Below are 25000 nucleotides of genomic sequence, written 5' to 3'. Positions count from 1 at the left end.
TTCAACCAAACCACTGCCCAATGATGCACTTCCGGTTGACGTGCGTCGCTCAAAAAACACAGTTGCTTAAGCTACCTAATAATTGTAAGGTAAGAAGCGCGACACCAAATTACGACCTTGCTTTGATATTGGATACTTTGTAGGATAATGGTCACTACATTACTGGGATTGCAAACACTGATAGCGCTTTAATCATCTTGGCTAAGACGGTCACTCTTTCATCAACTGGTTCAGTAAAACAACTGCCGAGGGGCGCTAAGAACGAGCATGGTCCTATGAGTAAACAGGCGCCTGGACAGAGCTATCAGGGAGCTACAACTTTCTTCAGCATGGCTCTCGCCAAAACTTTAATACTATTCCCAACAGTTTTAAGAGTATAGACCTCTTTAGCTTGTATGTTCTGTTTTCTCAATGAAAGTCTCGGGGAATTTGCCCCTTCGTCCTTTCATAAATCATGCGCAAATATGCACTGGAATAAGACGAAACTTGAATGAGCAGTTCTCTAGAGTATTATCACATGACCTGCATTGGGAAAATAGAACATACGAGCTAAAGAGGACTTTTGCAAGGCAAGTAGTTAGTAACGTTGCCGAGAGTAAAACGGCTCTCAGTCACCAAAATGTCACTGTCATTTGGTGGCCTTGGATTAATTCCGCAAAGTTCAACAACACACGTTAATTCAGACCAGGAAGCAGGTTAACAGATGATTCAGTGATTGCTTCACGTAACAACACTTTAGTGCTCCATCTTCATCCCAGTTTGGATTGTCTTTAGGCTTTGGTCCTCCCGCCGGTTTGGACATGATAATCTGAAAATGTAAGGGCATAATTCTAACATGCATTGGTTACTTCACAGTTTAAAAAAACTACCTTGTGAAAGGATATTTGAAGGACAATAGTTTCGTTACTTGCACCATAAAGTGGCAGCTTTCCCCTATAAAATTTCCAGTTAGTTTACATCTTTTTTATTTCCAGAATAGAGTAAAGAGGTGTGACTTTAAAAATTTAAATTTGTGAAATTATGGGATTGGCTGGCGTATTAATAAAGAACAATATGACGAATGCCCACTTTTCTAAAAATCAAGTTACAAGTGGACAATTTGGTAGGGGTGATATAAACATCGCTATGCTCTGATGACTCCATACAAATCCTCTTAATATTAGCCTCGATCGCATATTTTAGAAAAATTTAAATGGAGTCAACGGCGCATAACGATGCTTACATCTTACCACTAATTTGTACTATACACAGTACTTCTTAGAGAGTTATTATAAATCCAAAGATGGAGTAAAAAGTTATTTTAGGTACAGGATAACCCCTTTTATGGGGTTACTTTAATCCCTAATTTAACTCCAAATTTGAGGTGATTTTTACTCCTGAAAAAGAGTTCTTTAAACTCCTTTTTGGAGTTAAATAACTCCACTGTAAGGAGTTAAATTAACCTCACTAGAGGAGTTAATATAACTCCTTGAAACTTACTTTGTAACTGGCTGATTTTTAGCAAGTGGACATTTTTCACCTTTTCTTTCTGGACATGTCAACCAACCCCTTTCACCAATTCTACTTTTTGTGACGTCATCGCTTCTCCCAGGTTTGTCACTAAGATTTCAGGTTGTCAGGTAAATACAACAAGTAGGCGGGGAATCAAACGGCTACGGATTTCTTTTGGTTCTACTTTTCTTCTATTTCCCTTGGAAAGTAGCCGAGGGCCACGTTCATAGTAGTCGGGAGAAATCCCCGGCCCCCGCCTCTTAAAGACAGCCCTGTTCTCCCCTCTATAAAGCATATAACCAATGCCTGAGTTCGGATTGTAAAAACTGAGGACTTCTGGATTGGACTACCATCACAAGATCGACTAGCGGCTCTTAAGATGATCAGTTGCAACGCCAATTATACCTCTTACGTCTCATGTTGGCCAGCACCAGAAAGGAGAAAATCTTGGGAAAATAATTGGATTAAAAATCTAACGTGTCACCATAATCCAATCTAAAGGTTGCTAATGAACTGCTTTGAGACGAAATAAGGGGCTCTATGAGACAAACACCTAAAATTTAGATATTCAAGGTCTTAATCAGGACAAAGATAACTGTATAAACTGGATTTAAAGACGAGAATTTTGTTGAAGAGCTACGGCACGACACAAATGTGTTCCCTTACCTGATCCACTCTAAGTACTGTAACAGCTGCATCAGTGGCGAACTTGATAGCCCAATGCTTTACAAGATACAAGTCTAAGATTCCTGCTTTTACTGCGTCTTTCACTGCAGCTCCACCACCCTAAGAAAAACAACATCCAAAGTTATGTCAGATCAGATATGTCAGTGTCACCACGTTAGATTAGAACTTATCCCCCCTCGGAAATGGCCTATTTCATCCCCGATTTTTCGAACCTCTTGATAATTCGGTCTAATTAGCTTTTCCCAAAAAGGCGTTTGAAAATCATGATTCCACTCTAAATAAAAGGTCAAAACAAAAAACCCAAGATTCTACGCTGACACATATATATTTTTTAGCTATATAAATTTTAGCTTGTGCACTATATTAAGCATACCGTAAACTGCCGGTTATAAGCCCATCCGCTTATAAGCCCCCCCCCTGGTTATAGGCCCACCCAAAAAAATACATCCGATTATAAGCCCATCCGGATATAAGCCCCAGTTACAGTTTTGATTTTGTTTTGAAATTTAACTGAATTCGATTTATTGCTTCCTTTTCAAGGCTTCAATTGTAAGAGTAATAAATTTAAATCATACGTCGATCAACAGTGCTGTTGCTCATTTCGAAACGTTTTGTTTCGTCCGCTTATAAGCCCATCCGGATATAAGCCCCTCCCCCCCGTTTATAAGCCCACCCAAAACCCCCTTACGAACTTGTATAAGCCCAGGGATGATAAGCGGCAGTTTACGGTAGTCTTATCTGGATTTCTTCTCTTTTTTAAATCGAATTTAAAATTTTTAGTATTATCTAACATTTATTTTATTTTTGTGTCAACTGCCTAAAATTTTCAAGCTATGTTCTTTTTTTCTGCTCAGTACCTCCGTGTTGAAATCCAATTTTACATTACGTTATTTAGTACTTCAACTATACCTCGTTATCAAAGCCAGCATTTTTGTCCCCACCCTGGTGGGCAGCTTTGAGTTTAGATATCAACTCTGTGGGCTTCACGCCAGCATTTTCCGCGAGGGTCCTGGGAATGACCTCCAAGGATTCGGCAAATTTGTCGATGGCATATTGTTCAAGGCCTGCACAAGTCTGACGGAAAACAGGAAAAACAATTAACGGCTAGTACGCAATACAAGTTCACACGGTCAAGACCCTCCAAAGCCAACATCCAAACTGGTCGCTTAGAAGAGGGGGCGCACGTCACCTGCTTGTAGAAGTCTAAAGGGCGGGCGCTGGGAAGGGAGAAAAATGGGGAGAGGGGATTTTTTACCTTTCGTGTTTCCCCCCTCCCCCACCCACTTTTCCCCGCCTTTTTCACACATGGAGGTTCAACTGTAGTTAGGAAATCAATAGCAGGCTTTTAAAATCTCTCTTTGTTACACTGGAAAAGCGTGTGCAGTAAAGTTACACGTTTCACAGATATAATTACCAAGCCTTAACCACTTTGAATTCAAAAGCAGAGTGACACTGATACATATTTTGTAAAGACCTGCAACTCAAAATACCTCTCCAGAGCTGGATATCTGCTTAGCCAGTTCAATTTCCGTGGCACCAGCTCCTGGTACAAAGCGATCATCGCGGGTGATCTCTTTAAACGTGTTCACTCCATCATCAACAGCTCGCTCAATATCGTCCATGATATTCTCGGTGGAACCCCGGATTACAACAGTAGATACAGCCGTCTCCTTGCGCTCTAAGACACAAGATTACAGGAGATGAAATGAGTAGGACTGGTGGCGAGACTTGAGATGCTCTTTTTGCGGCGTGGGTGTGAATGTATAAATTGCGGTCCTTTCGCCCGAAAGTCAATTCGCCGGACGGCGTTCCGCTGGACGTAAGTCGATTCATCCAATGAGATACAACCCCCAAACGAGACAGGGAGAACATACTTATCGGAGATGTTATTTTAGTTAAGCTTGGATTCCATGTGTACATTCACTGTATTTTCACGCTTATTTCTTTCCTCAGGTTTAAAGACGACAAATACACATCGGGCAAATCGAAATCAATTGGCATCATCATCTAATGCCAATAGGAGAAATTCATTCTCTTAAACTTTATCAGCTCTTGATTGCAAGAATAATCCACTTCACTATATTAAGTAGTGTAGTACCTTGTTTAAAAATAGTAACCGAAGTGACACTAATCTCTGACACCTTGATTTCATCACAGTGACCTATCTCCTCTGATGTGGGAGTTGTCTGGAATGATGAGAGACAAAAGTATTCAGTTACCAATGATTTTTAGTGCTGTCTTCCCCCTATTTTTCACAAGACCTCGAAGACTAAGCTCAGTTCAACAAAATGATTAATGCTGCTTGTTGCATGATAATTCCTGTTACTGGGATATTACAATTACTACTACTACTGCTACTGCTACTGCTACTGCGACGACGACGACGACGACTACTACTACTACTACCGGGACAAGAAGAAGAGGAATCTGGGAACAAGGTCTCATGATATCAAACGTCCTTGTAGAAATGACAGAACCAGTGTCTCATAAAAGGTATAAGAAGTACATTTTTTTGAGCGTTGCTCAAATTTACTTAGCATCCCCTACAAGAAACCAGTTTCATACAAGAAAAATAACGTCAATTGAACGTACCGGGTGCAAAAGCTGCCAAAGATTGGAGCAGCACTCTTCTCAGATGGGGAACTTGCCCGAAGACTATTTTCATTCTGATGTAACTTGGAAGGTTCAACTTCCGCTGCTCTCTTGACTCCAGTCTCAGTCTTACTTTTAGATCAGTGGCTGAAAATCGAGGGAGCCAAATGGTGGGGGAATAAAAAAAAGTTATTATGCAAACTTACAAATTTGGGAAGTATTGTAGCCCCAACTGATCAACAGAGTCGTCTCAAATCAAACTTTGAATTTAACCTGCAAACAATGATATCAACATGAGTCCATTGTGCTTCAGGATAATAACTCAAAAGAAGACATACACACTTGACAACTAAAATGTTATACTTGTTACAAAAGTGAAGGGCCATCTCAGCGACCTTGCCACCAGTTACAATACAGTTAACACCAGCATCGACAATAGCCTTGATTTGCTACAGGAAAATACATTTTAGGTTAGACCATCCTAACTACTGTATTTCTAACATGCATCACATATCATTACTGTCAAGGTTACACCAATGATTTTAATGGACTTTGTCACCTCAAATGTCTAGATCAACTTTCCTATTTTCCTATGAATTTCAGTCATTTTGCACAACCATAGCTTGATCTTAATTCTAAATGACTTTACTCAATAGCTTTTCTTGGTGCCACTTTCTTATCCTCTCATTATCGTATTTCTACAGTCTCTGTTGTTTTCTTTGCTCTGTAGACCTGATGGACATCCACTAACTTTGAAGCATTAGACTCTAATATTACGTTAGGCACATCGTTCTGAAAGAAAATTCCACATAAGTGGTCCAAATGTGGACCCCTGAGAAAATCCTATTTTTACCTTCACCCAGTCACTGGTCTCATTACCCCTTCCCTATGGCTTGTACACTTTTATCCACGAATTAGTAAGCCTGCACAGTAATTTTCAAGGAGTATAATAACTCCTCTAGTGGGGGCTAATTTAACCCCTTACAGTTGAATTATTTTTTGGGGAGTTATTTCAACTCCGAAAAGGAATTTAAAGAACTCATTTTCAGGAGTAAAAGTGATTCCAGATTTTGAGGAGTTAAAATAACGCCAAAAAAGGAGTTATCCTGTATCTAAAATTTTATTCCACTTTCAGAGTTAAATTAACTCCAAAAGGAGTAAAAACAACCCATGTAAGGAGTAAAAACAACTCCATTTCGGAGTTATTTTAACCCCAGACTGAGAGTAGAAAGAACTCTCTTTCAGGAGTAAAAATGACCCCAAATTCGGAGTTAAATTAGGAGTTAAAGTAACCCCCAAAAAGGGGTTATCCTGTACCTAAAATTTTTACTCCACCTTTGGAGTTATTATAAATCCCTAAAAATTATGGTGTGCAGTTCGAAAAGCTTGAAAGTTTGAAAGCTAGGTGACTCAAAAGCCTTGCTGATACAGGCAATACTCCAACAATTGCCACCAGACAAATTCATGCAGGAAGATCATGCAAAAGGCAGCTTGATTTATGTGACACAAAGAAAGCAATCAGCTTAGAAATCAGCTTCATCTGTCTATGACGGCTGCAAAACATTCTGGAGCTTACCTTTTCTAAGTGTTCTTCCTCTCCCTTGCTGAAGCTCTTTAACTCTGCTGCATTTCTGATCAACACTGTACCCTGAACAAGTTGAGAGCAAATAATTCAGCATACTAAGGGTGAGGAGTAGCATTTTGATAATTTTAGTTATCAAGACATCCTCTGCCTTTGACCTATGTTTCATCTGTTTAGCCATTTTCTCCACATCCAACCATTTAACCCCCCAATTTTCCCCTTAAACTTGCATTTTGCTCACTTTTCTTTTCTGAAGTAAATGTGTTTGATCTATGTGAGGGGCTAGCTTAGAAGAAGCAACTGGTTTGAGTTGAGTAATTGACTGTATCAACAATGTTTGAAAGTTCTTTCATTGATTTTTTTTTTTGGAGGGGGGAGGATTAGCCAACTTCTCTGAGCGAAGTAGCTGCTTTTTTTTGTCCAACGTCAGCACATGTTTAGCACATGTATATATATTTTCAAGGGCATCTGAAATATTAAAATTATTTAGACATTGTCCCTTTGAATGTGGTAAATAATTAACCTAGCAAATGCAGAAATATTTTTAGTTGTCCCGTCTTTCTCACCAAAAAGTAACCTCTGCAAGCGGGAGCCCAAAACAATTTCTGTGGCATAAAAATTATGAGCAGATGTCAATTTTTGGGCTGAGATAAGTGACAACTGGAAATACAACTGCATTTGCAAGCTACTTATATCCAAAAACCATCTTGACAAGTCTGATTTACAGACCTTTATTATTTAAAAAGTGATAAAAAGGCTAAAAACATCAAATGTTTGTTCACTTCATGATGTGGTCATGCTTAGATGCCTGCGAATTCGACCCAATTTCTTGGATCTCTGCACAGTTATAAACATTTTTTTAACTAATAACTCATCTCACCTTAGTTTCTGTCGCCATGGAATCCAGTGGACAAGAAAATGCTACAATTTTTGCATCCTTAAGTGCCTTAATATCACCTTCAACTTCTCGCTTGAAAACCACTCCCTGAACAACCTCTGAACTATGAATACCAGAACCCTAACACGACAACAATAATCTTATTTAGGTAGTCTCATTTGCATATGAGGTATTATTATAATATATAAATAAGATATAGCTAAAATAAAAGTTTTCTGATAACTCATACATGCTGTTGCATATGAGCCTTGGTGGCACACCCCCACCTCAATTTCCCTTCAACCCTCCTAGGGCTCAAACTCACCTATAGTGACTACACAATGTGGTACTCAGTAACTCGTTCAATAATTAGATCAAATAACATAAGGACCTTTAAACGTTTACTTAAATAATATTTAATTTTTTTACAGAATTCTCAGTTAATCGTTTGTAATTTATTTCTAATTATCAGATGATTAACTTTCTTTTAATATTTTCCATACATTTGTAAATTACTTTATAATAAGCTGTTCTCTTTTTATATATGTCTAATTAACGACTATACTAACAACTAAATCCGATGTATAGAGGAAGTGGCTTCTTGAGACTTCCTCATCTTTTGAGATTCTTTTCTTTTAAATTATGTATATTACGCATAATTTAATGTGTTTTCCCCTTCATTTATAAGTAAAAAAGGGAAGAAAAAATCAATAAACATTCTTTTGATTCTGCTCTTCGACCCTGACAATCTGGTTTTCACAAGATTCTAGGGAATACAGCCATGAGTACAATCAAAACTCAAGGTTACGACTTCCTAATGCTTGTGCTTCTGATTAGACTCTGACTCAGTCACAACTTGGAGTGTTAACCTACCCTAACCTAGCATAATGTAAGGGATGGTGAAGGGCTTAACATGATTTTTCCTCAGATCTTTTCAAACTTACCAAAATCTTAGCTACTCTCACATTATCTACATTAAATGTAGCTTTCTGGGGCAGGATGGAGACCTTGAACCAAAACAACAACAAAATGATAAGTATTTGCCCTGAACTAGCTAGCTCCTTAATTAACCCTTTAAGCCCCAGTATCAACATACAAATTCTCCAAACTGATCTTCATAGATTTTCTTCAGAATTACTTGAGAGAATTTGATAAAAGATCATGGCATTTTCTCTTTGGTGATCATTTTATTAATTCTCATAACTTTATCTCTTGACAATGTATGGATACTATTAGGAGAAAATTGTTTTTGGTCACTATTGGCACTTAAAGGGTTAAAAACACTTTCATTTCCACTTTGTAGACTTGATCAATTTGTGGTGTCTCCAACTGTGTTTTTAGATAATGCTCTCTTATTTTGTACTTATGTGCAGGAATGTTACTTCATTGGGCAACTATAAATTACTAATAGCATATTTAGGATTAGCTTGAGAAAACAGCCAACATTTGGCGACGCTACCACTGGTTTTCCCGCCAAACGATGTCTGAGAAACGAGCGCAGAAATTCCACACTCATGATGCGTCACCACCCTGCTCTGGGTAGTGCTTCTGATTGGTTGTACTGCATGGGAAATTTGATTCAACCAATCAGAAGAAATACCCAGATCTGGGTAGTGATGCATCATCAGTGTGGAATTTCTGCGCTCGTTTCTCAGACGTCATTTTGTGGGGGAAACTAGTGGTAGCGTCGCCAAATGTCTCCTGTTTTCCCAGGCTTAGTTAGAATGTATATAAATTTTACATTAATTTTGGTAAAGGAATAAAAAAGGAAAAAGAAAATACCCAGATGAGAAAGGGTTCAGGAAAAAAAAAATATGATTTTGTTCACACTGGTGAAGGATTGTAATAAGCAACACTGGAAACTAAGTTCACCACTTATGTCCAGAAATGCATGCAATAGCAAAAATGACAAAAATCACCAGAGAGCTGCGATATCCAGAATGTGGCAAACATTCAAATTGGATGCCAAAAGTGGCCCCTTGGAGACTCCAACATAACCCCAAAATCTTGGTTTGCCTTATAACCAGGTATTTTAGCTCAATTTTAAGCTAGTTAACTTGAAAACATCACGTTGACAAGTTTGGGGTACATCTTATAACCAACCCTTGCATCAGGAACCTGGCCAGACTGGGGTAGACCAGGGTCAAAGCCCGGCTTGTGGCCGGGCTTTGGCCATGTTGGCCAGGGGATAAAAAAATTGTGGAAGCCGCGGCCACAGGGTCAGCCCGGCCTTGCCTGGCCGCGGTTGGCCAAGGCCAAAATTGAGAAGGAAAAGCAAAAAACATAAAATGGTCTGCATGGCCTGGACAGGCCGCGGCTGGCCGGGGTCAAAACTAGCAAAGCCTGGCAAGGAAAAGCAGAAAAGTTTGGCCTACAATTGGCCTGCACTGGCTGTGGCTGGCGGGGCCAAAAATTGGTCAAGCTTGCCAAGAAACCTTGACCAGCCTGGCCAAGATCATAATCACAGGGCATGCATACTTGTTCAGGGTTTACCTTGAGTGGTCAGTCTTACAGAATATAGTCCACCCAAGCTGCCTGAAGCCACAAAAAATTACACCATTATTATGACTATTATAGCAATGCTGAGTCAAAAGTCAGTTTAAGCATACCAAACTTAGACAATGCATACAGTGTAAATATAGTGCAAAGTAACCTATAGCTAGTCATGATTGGAAAAAAATATATAACATACCCTGTTAATGGGATCTCTAGACAGTGTTTGTTTATAATCCAAATGACAAGATCAGTGATTTTACATTTATTTTGCTCAACATACACATCACCACATACATTTAACATCTGGATTTCAATTTTTTTTTTAGAAATATTTTTATCATTGTAATGATGTGATATTACATGACATAGTGGCCACTTCTTTACAATTTCAGCTTATTAAGGCATACTAGGTAACAGAAAAGCAATTTAGCACTCAATTTTAGCGAAAAGACAAATTCAATAAACATCTTCCAATAATACAATCATTTATATGAAAAAAAAATGCTAAATGACTGTTTCTGTCAAAGTCGCCGAACAGCCTTCTGAACTGAAGGTCCACACATCAGGCTTAAGTGCTAGTGCTCTGGTTTTTTACCTTAATTGCAGTGATATACTGTGTATTTATAATTATGAATCGAAGTTCAAATAAACAAACCTACAGGTTGTACTTTAATTTTATATGTAAGTTCAACTTTCAAGTCATTATAAATGGAAAATTTATTGTTTCTAACATGTAGCAGACATTGCATGCATGCATATCGGAAACTAATATGCTTAATTTCTTCTCCTATTTTACTAAACATTGGTCTTCACAAGTCTGCCATATAACCTTGTAGCGCCAGAACATACAATTTTCTGAGTATTCCTTTGATGATTTGCAACAAAGAGTACAGTTATTTCTGCAGTAAACCAATTAAGGAATCAATCAATGGCATTAATCTGTGCATTCCTCTTAAATTTTAATTTCCAAATTCGAAATATTAAGTGTCATTGTCTGAGAAAGTGTTCCAGGGGCCAAAAGTTGTGGTCAACCGATTTGGCTGAAACTTGGCACAGAAGTTGGGTATAATGAGATATTTCAAAAGCCACTTTGACTCACTTCTCTGAGTTTTAGTTTTGGAGTTACAGGGGGGGTCTCATTTTTTGCCCTTTGAGCACCACAAATCCAGCCTTCCAGGAGGCATTTTGAAAGTGTGATAAGACCCCACTGGTAGATTGTGCTGCCAAATGAATTTGACCATGAACTCTACTATAATAGAGCTTTCAGTTCATGCATGTAACTTTGTCCTCAACGTATTGCACAGAGAGGAGCCTGGGGCTAGAGTTTGGCCAAAATTGATGGTAAAATTACAACCCAAAATAGCCATTTTTCAAAATTTCACTATATTCACCTGCCTTCTTGCATAACTTCCAAACCTATACCACCGTTTATTATAACATAGCGCGCGCGCTTGCCCTATATAAGTCCTATTGAGCCGCTATGAACAAAATCTTTATTTACGCACGCCCGTGCGTAAATAACATGACGTAAGCATTTTTTTACCTGGCTGCAAAGTTGTCGTCTTTTAAGCTGCAGTGCACTTTTCCTTCTCTTTAAAATGTGGAAGAAACGAGCGAAGAACTGCCAATTTTCCTATCGGCATTGACCTTTTAGGTCCTGATCCAACAAGCAGCAAAAATAAAGCCGAATTAAAAAAACTCGCAAGTTGCACGTTTCGCAAATTTGTCGAAGACCAGCTGCAGCAAATTTTGGCCGAAAGACAACAGACACCAACTGGTCATCAACAACATTTAAAGGCAAAATTTCCGTTTTTGTTGTTGTTTTTAAATTTGTTATGCACTTTGTTATCTCCGGGCAATCCGACTGAAGCAGAAAAATTTCTCTCGCAATAACAACACAAATACACAATGAGACATAAATTTATTACTCACAAAAACAACTGCTGCCAGGTCTTCTCAAGAAGCCGTAATGACCAGCCAATGTTCGTAAGTGAAGTCGTCTTTGCTAAAAACATCTTTTCTGGATTTCGCCGAGCAAAAGGTAAACATCTTTTCAGCAAATCCAAACCGTACTCCACGACTGACTTCTCATGAACATGTCACGGAGGATTTTAACTTTAAGTGAACTTTAAGACTCTTTTACCTTTGTTTCGGCTTAGATTCCATTGATCGTTAACAAATAAAGAAGCAAATTTTCTTTCTCACTTTTACAGAAAGAATATTTTCATTCAAACTAGACGATTGTGGCGTGTTCATAATCAGCCAATAGAACCGTTTTTTATTGTGTTGCACGTTACGAGAATTTTGCAGTTAATCAAAAAGCAAGCATTTTTGTCAGCTATGTTATAAAAGAATTTGCTCATGCTTTTAGCTGTGCGTATATCGAGTTATGGATGCACTTGGAAAGTTTGGAGAGCACTCAAGAAGCTAGAGTTGCACTCGGCTATCGCCTCGTGCAGCTCTTACGCATCTTTCGTGCTCTCCAAACTTCCCGCGTGCATCTATAACTCGATATACGCACGCTAAGCATGAACAAATTCTTAACTTTAGTCACCCAGTTATCAAAATCAGTTGAGAAAAATTTGGCTTATTATGGTTTATTGAATTTTTAGAACAAACACTTCATGCCCCTCTAAGGCGATGCAAAATGGAATTTTGAGCCTAATTCAGGCCATAAACAAACCAAATTGTTGACAAGAAGCCCTTATTCTGTATTTGGTAAGTGAAAATGAATTGTCAAAGCCAAATCTGTTTCGTTGTTTAGACATACACCGATTCTTACCTTATGGGCCTCTGATTAGCGCAACAAACACATAATTTAGCAAAACAAAGGTGATTTTATTCTTTGAAAACCTAGTAACCACCATAGAACACAAATGATGATGTTCTGATGCACATATAACAATCTTTTTACAAGATGCTTAAATTTTTCTTTGATTTATGGTCAGTTTCACGTCATACTTCCAAGCATTACTCCAAGCATGGAAATTGAAAGTCTCCATATTTTGTCAGGCCCATTTTTTTATATTTTTACCAGATAAATTAAGCTTATCAAAAGGTTCCTTAACATATAATCTTCGTCTGACCTTGTAATAGCCTGAACAGTTGGTTTTAAATACCCATCAGCAAAGGAGCATGACCATACATGCGTAGATTACACAAACATTACGAGCTTCAGTGAGCAGTATCGAGGTGAACTGTGATTTTCCGAGTCCTTTAGAGCTGAAAAAATAAAACAATCCATCCACGGTTAGGAGAGCTGGATAACAAAAAACTTGTTTTGCTTTTATAAAGAAAATAACCCAAATAAAGCCTTGCATTGAGATGATGCACTTGTTATTACATCAAGTTAGCTGGCCCGCCATTTTGGACTTGAAGAGTGTGGGGACTGGACCGAGTTTCCATCCAATCCTTCTCCCGTTTCGCGGGAATTTTTTCTGTTTTTTATCAGGTGTGTTCGAAATTCTAGAAAGCGATCTGTTTCCGGATAATTTTTCGATGGCACTTTATTCCTTTGGAGGGGTAAATGACCAGTGCAGTGTCACGTCATGGGCTGTGTAAGAAACAGGAATGCTTCCTTTGTTGTCTTGCGATAGTGACATGACTGCATGGTTAAAGCACAAGTAGAAGGTTTCAGGTGTGTCCGGGGAAGAAGAGGAAGAACTGGTGATGCCAAAGCTACAGGTTATTCAAAATATCAGTTAGGGATCATACACGCGCACAAATGGCATTTATCGTGATCTAGGGCACTCTGCTGACTGAAGAGAGATTTAGAGACGACGATATGTAATTTACGATATTGTCGTCTCAAATTGTTTGTTTATGGTTAATTGATTCCCATGTTAATATCCTGGGTCCTTCGGATGAGCACTAAACATTCATCAAATTTGTCAAAAAAAAAAAAAAAAACAAGTACGATAAGAATAACTTGAAGGCTGTTTTGTCTGCTCGAGCTGCTTGTTTACATTAAGCTTGCCACGTGCACACGCTTATCATGCAATGCACAATTCAGTTACCGGTTTCCATTACTTACCCTTTTCGTCAAAGATCTTTGCAAACATGCTGCATCTAAGTTTTTCGACGAAATTCACATTTTCAGGGAGAAAATGTCACTAAAAAGTCGTCGCAAAATCGACCGAATTAGTTGATATTATTGGATTTGCTTGGAATAATGCATAGGCAATGAACACGCATATGTCGTACTTGAATGGGAACTGACTCTGAATCGTTCTGGAAGAGCACGGAAAATTTGTGTATATTTGTAGAAAAAATTGTTTCATTATTTAATTAAAAATTTATTTGAAATAATGTTAACTGTTCAATAAAAAGAATAACGAAAAAACATACCTAAATAAGAGTGTTATCTGCTAAAACTCTCTAAACTTCCCTAAAAAACTCATAAAATTTTTTTTTTTTTTTGATAGCGAGGGCCTCTTTTGGTGAATAAGCGCTGATTAGTTGTAGTGTAGATGACTCTGATGAAAAACTGCTGATTTGTTGTGCTCAGTGAGCAGTACTCTAGACACTGTTGTAGCATGTTGGTGGACTGAGCCCTCTCTTGGTTGGTAGGAATACAGAAAAATAACAACGTTTTTTCAACGTTTCTGCCTGTGAAATGTTGCTATTCAGTATTCTCCTATATATACTGCTATGTAAGTTCTAGTATTTGTCAATTTTTTTCTAATATTCTTGAGATTTTCTAAAATTCTTTTTCGTGTCCAAAATTCCCAAAACAATTCCTGCGGAATTATGTACCTAAGCCTATTTTAAGTTGACTTGTCTTCGACGAACAGGCAAATAAAGGAGACCGATGGAGTTTTAATGCAAGCTGGCTCGAATTGTGCATTGCCAAACTTAGCCTTGCTTGATAAGCGTGCCCACGTGACAAGCTGAATGTAAACAAACAGCTCGAGCAGACAAAAAACAGCCTTCAAGTTATTTCTATTATTGTTATTGTTATTTTTTTAATAAAGATATTGCTGCAATGAGTTTGTTGAATATTTAGTGCTCTTTGTAAGGACCCAGGAAATTAACATGGGAATCAATCAACCATGTGAACAAACAATTTGAGATGACAACATCGTAAATTATATATCATTGTCTTTCTTCAAGCAAAAGAGTCCCGTAAACTGCGATAAAAATCATTTGTGCGCGTGTATGATCCCTAACTGATATTTTGAATCACCCGTAGCTTTGGCATCACCAGTTCTTCCTCTTCTTCCCCGGACACACCTGAAACCTTCTACTTGTGCTTTAACCATGCAGTCATGTCACTATCGCAAGACAAAAAAAGAAGCATTCCTGTTTCTTGCACAGCCCATGACGTGACACTGCACTGGTCATTTACCCCTCCAAAGGAATAAAGTGCCATCGAAAAATTATCCGGAAACAGATCGCTTTCTAGAATTTCAAACACACCTGATAAAAAGCAGAAAAAATTCCCGCGAAATGGGAGAAGGATTGGATGGAAACTCGGTCCAGTCCCCACACTCTTCAAGTCCAAAATGGCGGGCCAGCTAACTTGATGTAATAACAAGTGCATCATCTCAATGCAAGGCTTTGTTTGGGTTATTTTCTTTATAAAAGCAAAACAAGCTTTTCGTTATCCAGCTCTCCTAACCGTGGATGGATTGTTTTATTTTTTCAGCTCTAAAGGACTCGGAAAATCACAGTTCACCTCGATACTGCTGACTGAAGCTCGTAATGTCTGTGTAATCTACGTATGTATGGTCATACTCCTTTGCTGATGGGTATTTAAAACAACTATTCAGGCTATTACAAGGTCAGACAAAGATTATATGTTAAGGAACCTTTTGATAAGCTAATTTTATCTGGTAAAAATATAAATAAATGGGCCTGACAAAATATGGAGACTTTCAATTTCCATGCTTGGAGTAATACTTGGAAGTATGACGTGAAACCGACTATAAATCAAAGAAAAATTTAAGCATCTTGTAAAAAGATTGTTATATGTACATCAGAACATCATCATTTGTGTTCTATGGTGGTTACTAGGTTTTCAAAGAATAAAATCACCTTTGTTTTGCTAAATTATGTGTTTGTTGCGCTAATTAGAGGCCCATTTTAGATTAATTTTAAGGTAAGAATCGGTGTATTTCTAAACAACGAAACTGATTTGGCTTTGACAATTCATTTTCACTTACCAAATACAGAATAAGGGCTTCTTGTCGACAATTTGGTTTGTTTATGGCCTGAATTAGGCTCAAAATTCCATTTTGCATCGCCTTAGAGGGGTATGAAGACTTTAGTGTTTGTTCTAAAAATTCAATAAACCATAATAAGCCAAATTTTTCTCAACTGATTTTGATAACTGGGTGACTAAAGTAAACGGTGGTGTAGGTTTGGAAGTTATGCAAGAAGGCAGGTGAATATAGTGAAATTTTGAAACATGGCTATTTTGGGTTGTAATTTTACCATCAATTTTGGCCAAACTCTAGCCCCAGGCTCCTCTCTGTGCAATACGTTGAGGACAAAGTTACATGCATGAACTGAAAGCTCTATTATAGTAGAGTGCATGGTCAAATTCATTTGGCAGCACAATTTACCAGTGGGGTCTTATCACACTTTCAAAATGCCCCCTGGAAGGCTGGATTTGTGGTGCTCAAAGGGCAAAAAATGAGACCCCCCCTGTAACTCCAAAACTAAAACTCAGAGAAGTGAGCCAAAGTGGCTTTTGGAATATCTCATCATACCTGACTTCTGTGCCAAGTTTCAGCCAAATCGGTTGACCACAACTTTTGGCCCCTGGAACACTTTCTCAGACAATGACACTTAAGTGTCTAGATACCCGGCAGCAGGGAACTGTTTCCAAAAGACTAGATACCCGGCAGTCAGAAATTTTGACCATAGCTTGTTTACTTCCTCTAAGAACATAAGATATTTGTTTAGGAATCTCAAGCGATTGTAAATATTGCCTTGAGTTAAGAGTAGAAGCGACTGTCGAGCTTGGGCATAGGGTGAAATCTCAATGTTTTCGATGAATATCCACAGAAATTATCAACGAAACCTCACCAGAGTATTTAGTGTTTGTTCAGAAATGGCAAGCGATTCTAAATAAAGGTTTCGTATTGTTGTAGACAAATTCTCCGAACTCGCATGAGCATAAGATTCTTGACTCACGGGTACGGTTTTCAAAATACTAGATGCCAGGCAGTCGGAAATCCACGTCCAATTTGCACGAAATATCTTATTTAATTTGTGTAAAAACATCAAGAAGTTGCTTAGAAAACTCAGGCGATTTCAAACACTGCTTTGGGCTTTGAGTAGAGGCAACTGACTGAATTTCCGACTACCGGATTGACACTTCATCTCTGAAGTTTAAGCTTAATTGCGCGAAGTTATTAGAAAACATACCTTCATGCCATAATCCAGCTGAGTTAACTGACTTGGAAACATGCTTCGCAATTGATCACTCTGTCTCGAAAATAACATGGATGTTAGAAAGTTGTGAAGTCCGCGTGAATTTGAACTATTCAACGGAAGTTCGTTTTACACTTATCTATTGGTTCAAAAGTCGCACGTGACAAAGTAAATCAAATCGCGCATGTGCAAAAGGCACGTGGAAGCCTGGAAACAAAAAACATGGCGGCTGATCGAGATGTCGTTCAGGTACTGAAAGAGCGTTTATTTTCAGCGTTGATTAGAGTATTCCAGCGCATTTGAAGTGTTAAATGCAAGAGGTAAACTTAAGTTGGAAAGGAAAATGCTGGACTACATTATAAATCAAAGTTGCGACGAAAAACGTGTTGTGGACGTTGTTCATGTTGGACATTAGCTCACAGGTATGGAAAATTGAACTGGAGACATCTTGAACACACCGAGACCACGCCATTGCTTCGACATGAAATCTAAGTACAACTCTAGCATGATAGAATGAGAAGGACTTAAATCATTTACATAGCTCTTTTATCAATATGAAGACTCTGTACATCTAACAATAATCATGCAAAGGTTTAGACTGCATGGACTGGAACATTATAATCTTCGTGTTCAAGTGTGATATTATAATGTTTAAGCTGCTACATAGATAATTGTCTGTAGAACCATAACATCATCGTATTTTACAAGACACCGTCAAGGCAATTTTTAAGGTTGTAACTTCAAAGATAGTTCGATTGAGCCCACAGAGTTTTGTTAAGGTCACTGGTCACTTTGATTACAGACACTGTTACTGACTTAATTGCAGTCATTGTCTGTAATCAAAGAGGCATGGATGGTCTGTAAAGCTCATGCATGACTGCTTTTGTAGATTTTCTGTTAGTTATATGTGGAAACTGGCAATGTGTCATTCTTTGTGAAAAAATAGCAGTTGTAAAGCAAAGAGTGTCCTTCATGGGACAACAAATGGCCAAAGATTCTGAGGTTTAATGTTGCAGTCACTTAATGTTATAAATTTTTGGCCTGGAAATTCAAAAAAGCCTGGCCAAGCCTGGCTTGAATCTTTAAGACCTGGATTAGGCCGGGCTTTTTTGACCAGGGTTGCCGAGAAAGCTCGGCCTTGGAAGTAACAAGGCCAGGAAGGCCAAGCTTTGGTGGCCAAGGTTGCCAAGAAAGCTTAGCTGTGGCCATACTTGTCAGGCTTTACCAGGCCGCATTTTCCCGGTAAGCCTGGCCAAAAACCCGGAAAGCCTGGCCTGGCTGTCCTTTTCTAGGCTGGCCGGGTTTTTGGCCGGGCTAGTGTACCTTTTAACCGAAACAATATGGTAGTATAGTAACTAAGATTTTAAAAAATGTAAAACTGGGCAAAACTGATATTGGTGACGTGGAAATTCCAGGAATTATATCATGTAAGTTGCAAGAGTCTACATCATCAATCAAGGTTGAAGTAAAGAGAAACTAAAGAAAGACACATAATTAACAAAATCATATTCAAGGCAGTAAGGAAAAGTGCACTCATTATAGCCAAATTAATTGTATTGTGCTGCACGTTTTGCAAACTTAGAAGGAATTTTGGGTTTTTCTGTTCCATCAATCATCATAGCGGACCTCTTAGGAAACACATGTTTACTTGTGATTGGTGCATTTCGATCCACTTTGTTTGTTTCTGTTTTTCAAGTTCGTTGCTTGTGATCGCCCTGTTTCAGGCAATAATCGACTAGTTTTCTTCGAAGATTTTTCTGATGTTTCTTATTCTTACAAGGCTCTTGCAAGAACAAAGCAATGTCTGCCTCCTGCCCTCTACAAAAAGTCCACTCATCATCGCGATTTCCTTTGCTATTCTTGAGCAGTCTAGAGTCATTCTCAGTTTTGTTTTGGCGGGCCAAGCTGGGCGAGTGCGTTGCCGGTCATGATTTGCATTAACTCCGCCCCCACTCAAATGATTGATGGAACAGAAAAACCCATTTGAAGTTTGCAAATGCTCAGCGCAATACAACAAATTTGGCCATAAGAATTCTGGTAGCAGGAAAAAGGTGTAACATCAGAGGAAAATATTTAGAAAGAGGTTCCACGCCGAATAATAAAAAGTCGTAGGGTAGCTAAGGAACCTTTGTGGGAGAATTCAGAGTAGTAAACGGAGAATTTCTCCAATCTCTGATGCCTAATGAACTCCCTGCTCTTTCACTGAAGAGGAAAAAAGTTCAACCAAGGCACACCAAACAAATGTATTTGTTTATTGCTGATTAACCATGGTAGTCAGTCTATACTTGAGGCCTATTACATCTCTCTTGTGATACCGCGGGTGAAAAATTAAAGTACACTTTCCACTTTATAATGATCACTTATAGTAATTAGAAACTTCATGTAGGAAACAGTTTGCACACTTGTTTTACTCACCACAAGCCTTTTTAATAAGTTCTGATAAGAAATCCTCATTGCCATACTAGAGAAAAAAGCATGAACATATATTTATAAGAAAATTATCCAATATCAGCATTGCTATCATATGCTAAATTCTCCTTTATTTCACAAACACAAGAGAGCTCAAAAGGAGATTCTGACAATGAATCAGAAGTGACTTGCTTCCTCTGGGTATAGATCCCTCCAAAAATCTCTCATAACATTAAGAAATCCTGCTCAGAAAGAGATGCTTTTTTTCTATATTTTGGTTTGGTCATCTCCATGTCTTAAACAACACAATTCTACACTGGCAAGACTGCAGTCAAAATGTACTGTAAGAGGTGGCAGTTCATTGTTTCAAGAAAGCAGAGCATGTAAGGTACAGATAATAGACACAGTTTACTGATGTTGTATATGCGTACAATATCAAAAGAATAGCCACAACATACCTTTGTACTGCCCAATGCAGTTCTAAGAGCACTGACAACTTCATCTTTGTCTCTTAAATCCAATAAACTATAGAACAGATCAATTCTAAAAAGAAAGAAATATAATACAAAGATAATAAGCAGTCGCATGCCAAGACAGTGTATTTAAGGCAGTAGAAATTTTGTCGCACTAATCAACTAGCGCAAGGCTAGGAGAACGATTTTTCCTGAAACCATATTGGTTTTCACATAGAACATTGAAATCATTGAGGTAATTTACGATGTAGTCGGTAACAATTCGCTCCAAGAACTTTGCAAAGCAGGGTAGAACCGAAATAGGTCTGTAATCAGGGGCGTACCTATACCTGTACGCACGGTACGCACGTGCGTACCTGAAAAAGTCGTGCACAAAAAACATATAAAATGAATAAACGATAAAAAATAAAAGGTTAATTCCAAAAAGGAAGCAAAATATCTAAAGGTAATTATTTTAAGAGCACAGTTTGCCTCAATTCATTCAACTCTTGTTGTTTCTTTGAAATATATATATATATGTTTTCTAAAACAACGGAATTTTTTTTCCTCTATACCCAAATGTCGGTTTCCAGAGAAACGAAATAATCAATTAATGGACCAAATCTTGAATGACGTATCTATCTAGTGAAATGATGACAACGTTTTTACCAAAAACATGTTCGGATTCCTAACCGTTTATGCTGGGAGCAACGATGAAGGCGACGGCAATGAGAACGTCAAACGAAACGAGCCCAACTGGATAAGTAAATGAAAAACGACAAATTTTGCATGTGCAGCGCGCTTTTCTTTACAACCTGTACGTACACGACGGTAAATTTCCTTTTGCGACGTTGTTTGAAGGACGTAAACACAGGGACAAATTTAATTTCTTCTCTGAGTCCGATCTTGCAATTGGGTGCGGTCCCCAGAAGTTCACCTATATTTGCCATTTTAAGAGAATTGAAATAAACACCAATAAGTTTTTACTTACGCTAGAGACGTTTTTGTCGCTCTCGCCGCCGTTGTTGCTAAGGCGCCCTATACAGTAAAAACCCGCGTATAAGAACCTAGAATTTTGGAGTTCAGGCTGAACAGGTTTTTATATTTTGGGGTATTTTTTCCAATAACAGGCTGATTAGGTTCTTAGTAGGTTCTTATTTGCAAAAGTTATTATAGTGATAGCATTCGGGGAACTGCAATAGTACCAATATGCTATAATTGTAAAGCATTTACAAAAATGTCAAGCCTTGTTGTCGAAACAAGTCCTGTGTCATGGGCCTGACCATATTTACAGTTGTATGATCACCATGCAAATTTCAACAGGAAAAATACAGTAAGCCTGTCTTGTTTACCAATGAATTCCATGCTGTACAGAACAAAACATGTTTGGCTGTTTACAGTATATACAATTAAAATCCAGAATTTGAACATCAAATCTGGGGTGTTTTTTATATAAGAACCTATTTTTCTTTGTCAGGCTGAATAGGTTCTTATATATTTGGGTATTAAAATGCAAAATTTCAGCCTGTAGGTTCTTAAATCACTACTATTCTTATACGCGGGGTTTCAGTATTTATGAATGTAACAGTTAGTTCCATTTTGGTTTTACTGCAAACTCGGCAAAGTATCCGAATTCGTTGGACAAATTGTTTACACTAAAAAACATTGCGAATTTACAAGGCATCGGATTCACTTTAGATTTCGGATTGAAAATCTATAGAGGCTTGACAAAAACGGCACCTTTCAATTCGGATTCACCCGCTGCATCTGCTTAGAAACGACAAAACGAACCCAGTAACAAAATTATCCGGATTCCTGATCGACGAATCTGGAAAAGTATGTAGCCTTATTGTATGATAGATGATTGACGTGCATCAGTCAATGGACCCAAACACGCGACAAAGTATTTTACAAGTTGCTAATGTCATTTGATGTATGCAGAAAAAAACGGTATAGAGAATTGCGCGTACCTCTTAAAAAATCCTGGCTACGCCCCTGGTAATTGCTGAGGAGAACTCCCTCACCTGATTTAACATAGGTACCACGCGAATCATTTTATTTCCTCAGGGACAATGACAACGTGTTAAAGGAGAAGAAGTGCTGTTTTGACGTTATGCTAATTTTTCCAAATTAAATGATGCGGACCATCGATGACTAGTACAGTACATTTTAGTTTGAATTTTATTGCATCTTTTGAATGTAAAACATTGACAATTTACTAGACGTGGAGGTATGTATGGTCCGCATTAATGGAAAAATTAGCAAAGGTCAAAACAGTGAATGTTGTAAAGCGGATTTTTTGGCCGGTTCGTAGCAGTTGTCGTAGGCTAGGTTTGTCTTGAAATTTCAAGGTGTTGTAGTGAATCAATATTAAAGAAAGTTTCAGACGTTATTATTATTATAAATCGTGAAGATTATGTGCTAAGGTCAAAAAAAAAAAATTCTGTCGAGCCGTTGTAGAGACATACAACAGGAAAGCAATAAATGGCCGTATTTATACTAGAGGACCAAGAGACTATAAAGGGGACAGAGAGAGCATCCCCCATATACACCCTATTCCATAGGTAATTCGTCTCGATTTATTTTTAGAATCGGGATAAAGTTACCTCGCGCGAGGCGTGGATGTTTCGTGGAGGTTTCGCATGACCAAACGCCGTGCAAAACATGTCGGGCGAGAGGCAATGAAAGCGTTAAAAGATCGAGAGCATTCCTGAATATTGAAGCGAAATGAGTCGGCGCTCACCTGGGAAAAAGGAATCGCTGGACTCTTTGACAACCCGTGAAATCAGTTTAACTCGAAGTTGTCGTAACCTCAGTACTTAAATAAAATGAGAAATTTCGCCGGTCTATTGAAACCGGTCGTTTGTACAATTTAGGGAGTTTAAGATCCAACGACGCGGACGACAACTAGAACGTCAAAAAAACAATAGGTTTAATTAGCAAAACAACAACTTCGCACGTGCAACACACTTTTTGGTTCATTTCTTTCCCGTTTTTGCACGACTACGACGTGAAAATGCCTAATTTCGCGTTTTATGGAGGACGTAAATAAGCAACGACGAAATTTTATTTCTCTTTCTGAGCTTGAATGTGGTCCCTTGAAATTCAGCTTTAGGAGGGTTCGCCTACAATTGACAAAGTAAGTGGGTAGGAATAATCGCTATAAAGACTGAAAAAAATAAACATCAAACCAGAAATTGCTCTCTTCAAACTGTAAATTATAAATGATCCTGAGAGAATATTCAGTGTGTTAAGGATTTCCCTGCTCTACTGTTAGCTCTATACAAGAGAGGAAGGGCGATTCTTTTTTAATTTCGGTTTCGCTGACACAGCTTTCGCAGAAATCTCGCTGTAGTCGTTTTCGTCGACAAAAGGAATAGCAAAATCGCTCTCCGCGTCTTCCCCTATTTTGTTCTGCGTCATTTCGTGAAGGACGCGTGGCTCTCAGCGTGGGTCATCCACGCGGAACACATTCGCGCTATGTGATTGGCTGTTGTCTAATCCCCCTTGAGATCTGTGGTGTTAAAAATAACTCGAGACGAATTACCTATGGAATAGGGTGTATATGGGGGATGCCCTCTCTGTCCCCTTTATAGGCTCTTGTAGAGGACGTCTAACACGTATGAGACGTTTAAGACGTCTTAGACGACTTAGACGTCTAGTATAAATACGGAAAATAAGGCAAACGCATTAAACGTCAGACGAATAAAACGTCTGAGGTTAAGTGCGTCCGATCGACGCACTTAACAGATGAATTAGTCGTCTCAGACGTTTAAGACGTCTAATATAAAAACTGGACGCACTTAACAGTCAGATGTTTAATGCTTCTGGACGTCTAAGACGTCTTCTAGTATAGGCCAATTCAAATTTAGAATAAAGTTGCACTAGACAGGTGGTGTGAAAATAAGTTAGTTTTCGGGATTGCAAGAAAGAATATACAACATGTTATTAAGCAGCATTCTGCGCTGCCTGAGATTAACTTGAGTTATTTAAAACTTTTTTACTTTCAATTTATCACGGCTATTGAAAACATAGGGTTTGAAATATGTTCAAGTTTTATTTGAATTCAAACATACAGAATTTTTTACTTCTCATGGAGGTTATTTGCTAAACACCACACTTTAAGTTCTTGGTGTCGGATCTAGATCGCGCAAAATTCGGCTTTCATCGATTTCAAAGTGTTTAGATTATTGTCGCCATAGTGATATCGATTTTACTTAAAACTACATTTTGACAAACTTAAATCAAAAGTCAGTCAGTGGTAAAAATTTTTATAGCGATCGGACAAGGATGATATCACTTTGAAGTCAATTGAAAAATATCGGTAAAGTCTCCGAAAAAACTGTATCGAAACACCTAACTCTTTGGCGACGGATCGGGTCATTTTTGTTCCATTTAGAACGATGTAGATCATGCGTTGGACTTTCTCAAAGTCCTTCGCTTATCATATGAAAAATCTTCCGCTCGCGCTTCGCGTTCGTGAAAAAAATTGAGCTCGATTTGTTGGCAAGTGTAATCATGCATGCGTGTCTGAGTCGACTAAGCTCGGGTTAAGTTGAAGTGACTATAAGTTTTTAAGCAGGGAATTAAGGAAGAATAGATCTTTCTGGATCCTTGCCGTCATGGCCGTAGGGGAATCTATTAAGTTCCCCGACCCTTCTCTTGGTTCCGTCACTGCCGAGACTCAGCAACCGGATTTCTTCCAACATTTGGAAATGGAGCCTTCTGTGAAGCAGGCTAGGAACATATTGGGCCGATACACGAAATTTCCCATGTCTTTTTTAAAATTAAAATATTATGGTATTAAAATACCAATTCCCGTATTGTTGACACGATTACTATACGTACGCCTATTGACTGATTAGTCTCAATCATGCATCTTTTTCGCAGCTTGTTAACTACTGTTCAAACTGCAAATGTCGAGCGCCCTTTACTCAGGTAAGTTTTGTGACTTGTTTTATTTGAATACAAGGCTGCTTTCACGCAAATTTTGTTCCCAGAGACTTTTTCCTTTCGGAAATGAAAAGGAGGTTG

The 25000-nt window shown here is 38.4% G+C and overlaps 2 protein-coding genes and 1 pseudogene across 2 annotated transcripts in view; 1 reads left to right on the top strand and 2 right to left on the bottom strand.

Annotated features, from left to right (window-relative positions):
• The window catches only part of LOC140950232 (T-complex protein 1 subunit theta-like), a 295708-nt gene that overhangs the window by 163361 nt on the left and 107347 nt on the right, over positions 1–25000 (bottom strand). The window lies entirely within an intron of this gene.
• Positions 1–25000, top strand: part of LOC140950110 (uncharacterized) — a 154273-nt gene that overhangs the window by 50823 nt on the left and 78450 nt on the right. The window lies entirely within an intron of this gene.
• LOC140924119 (T-complex protein 1 subunit theta-like) lies at positions 320–20916 on the bottom strand (annotated as a pseudogene).

The sequence above is a fragment of the Porites lutea genome, chromosome 1 (assembly GCF_958299795.1).
Source record: "Porites lutea chromosome 1, jaPorLute2.1, whole genome shotgun sequence".
NCBI lineage: Eukaryota > Metazoa > Cnidaria > Anthozoa > Scleractinia > Poritidae > Porites > Porites lutea.
The sequence above is the reverse complement of the archived record's forward strand: the minus strand, read 5'-3'. Positions and strand labels throughout refer to the sequence as shown.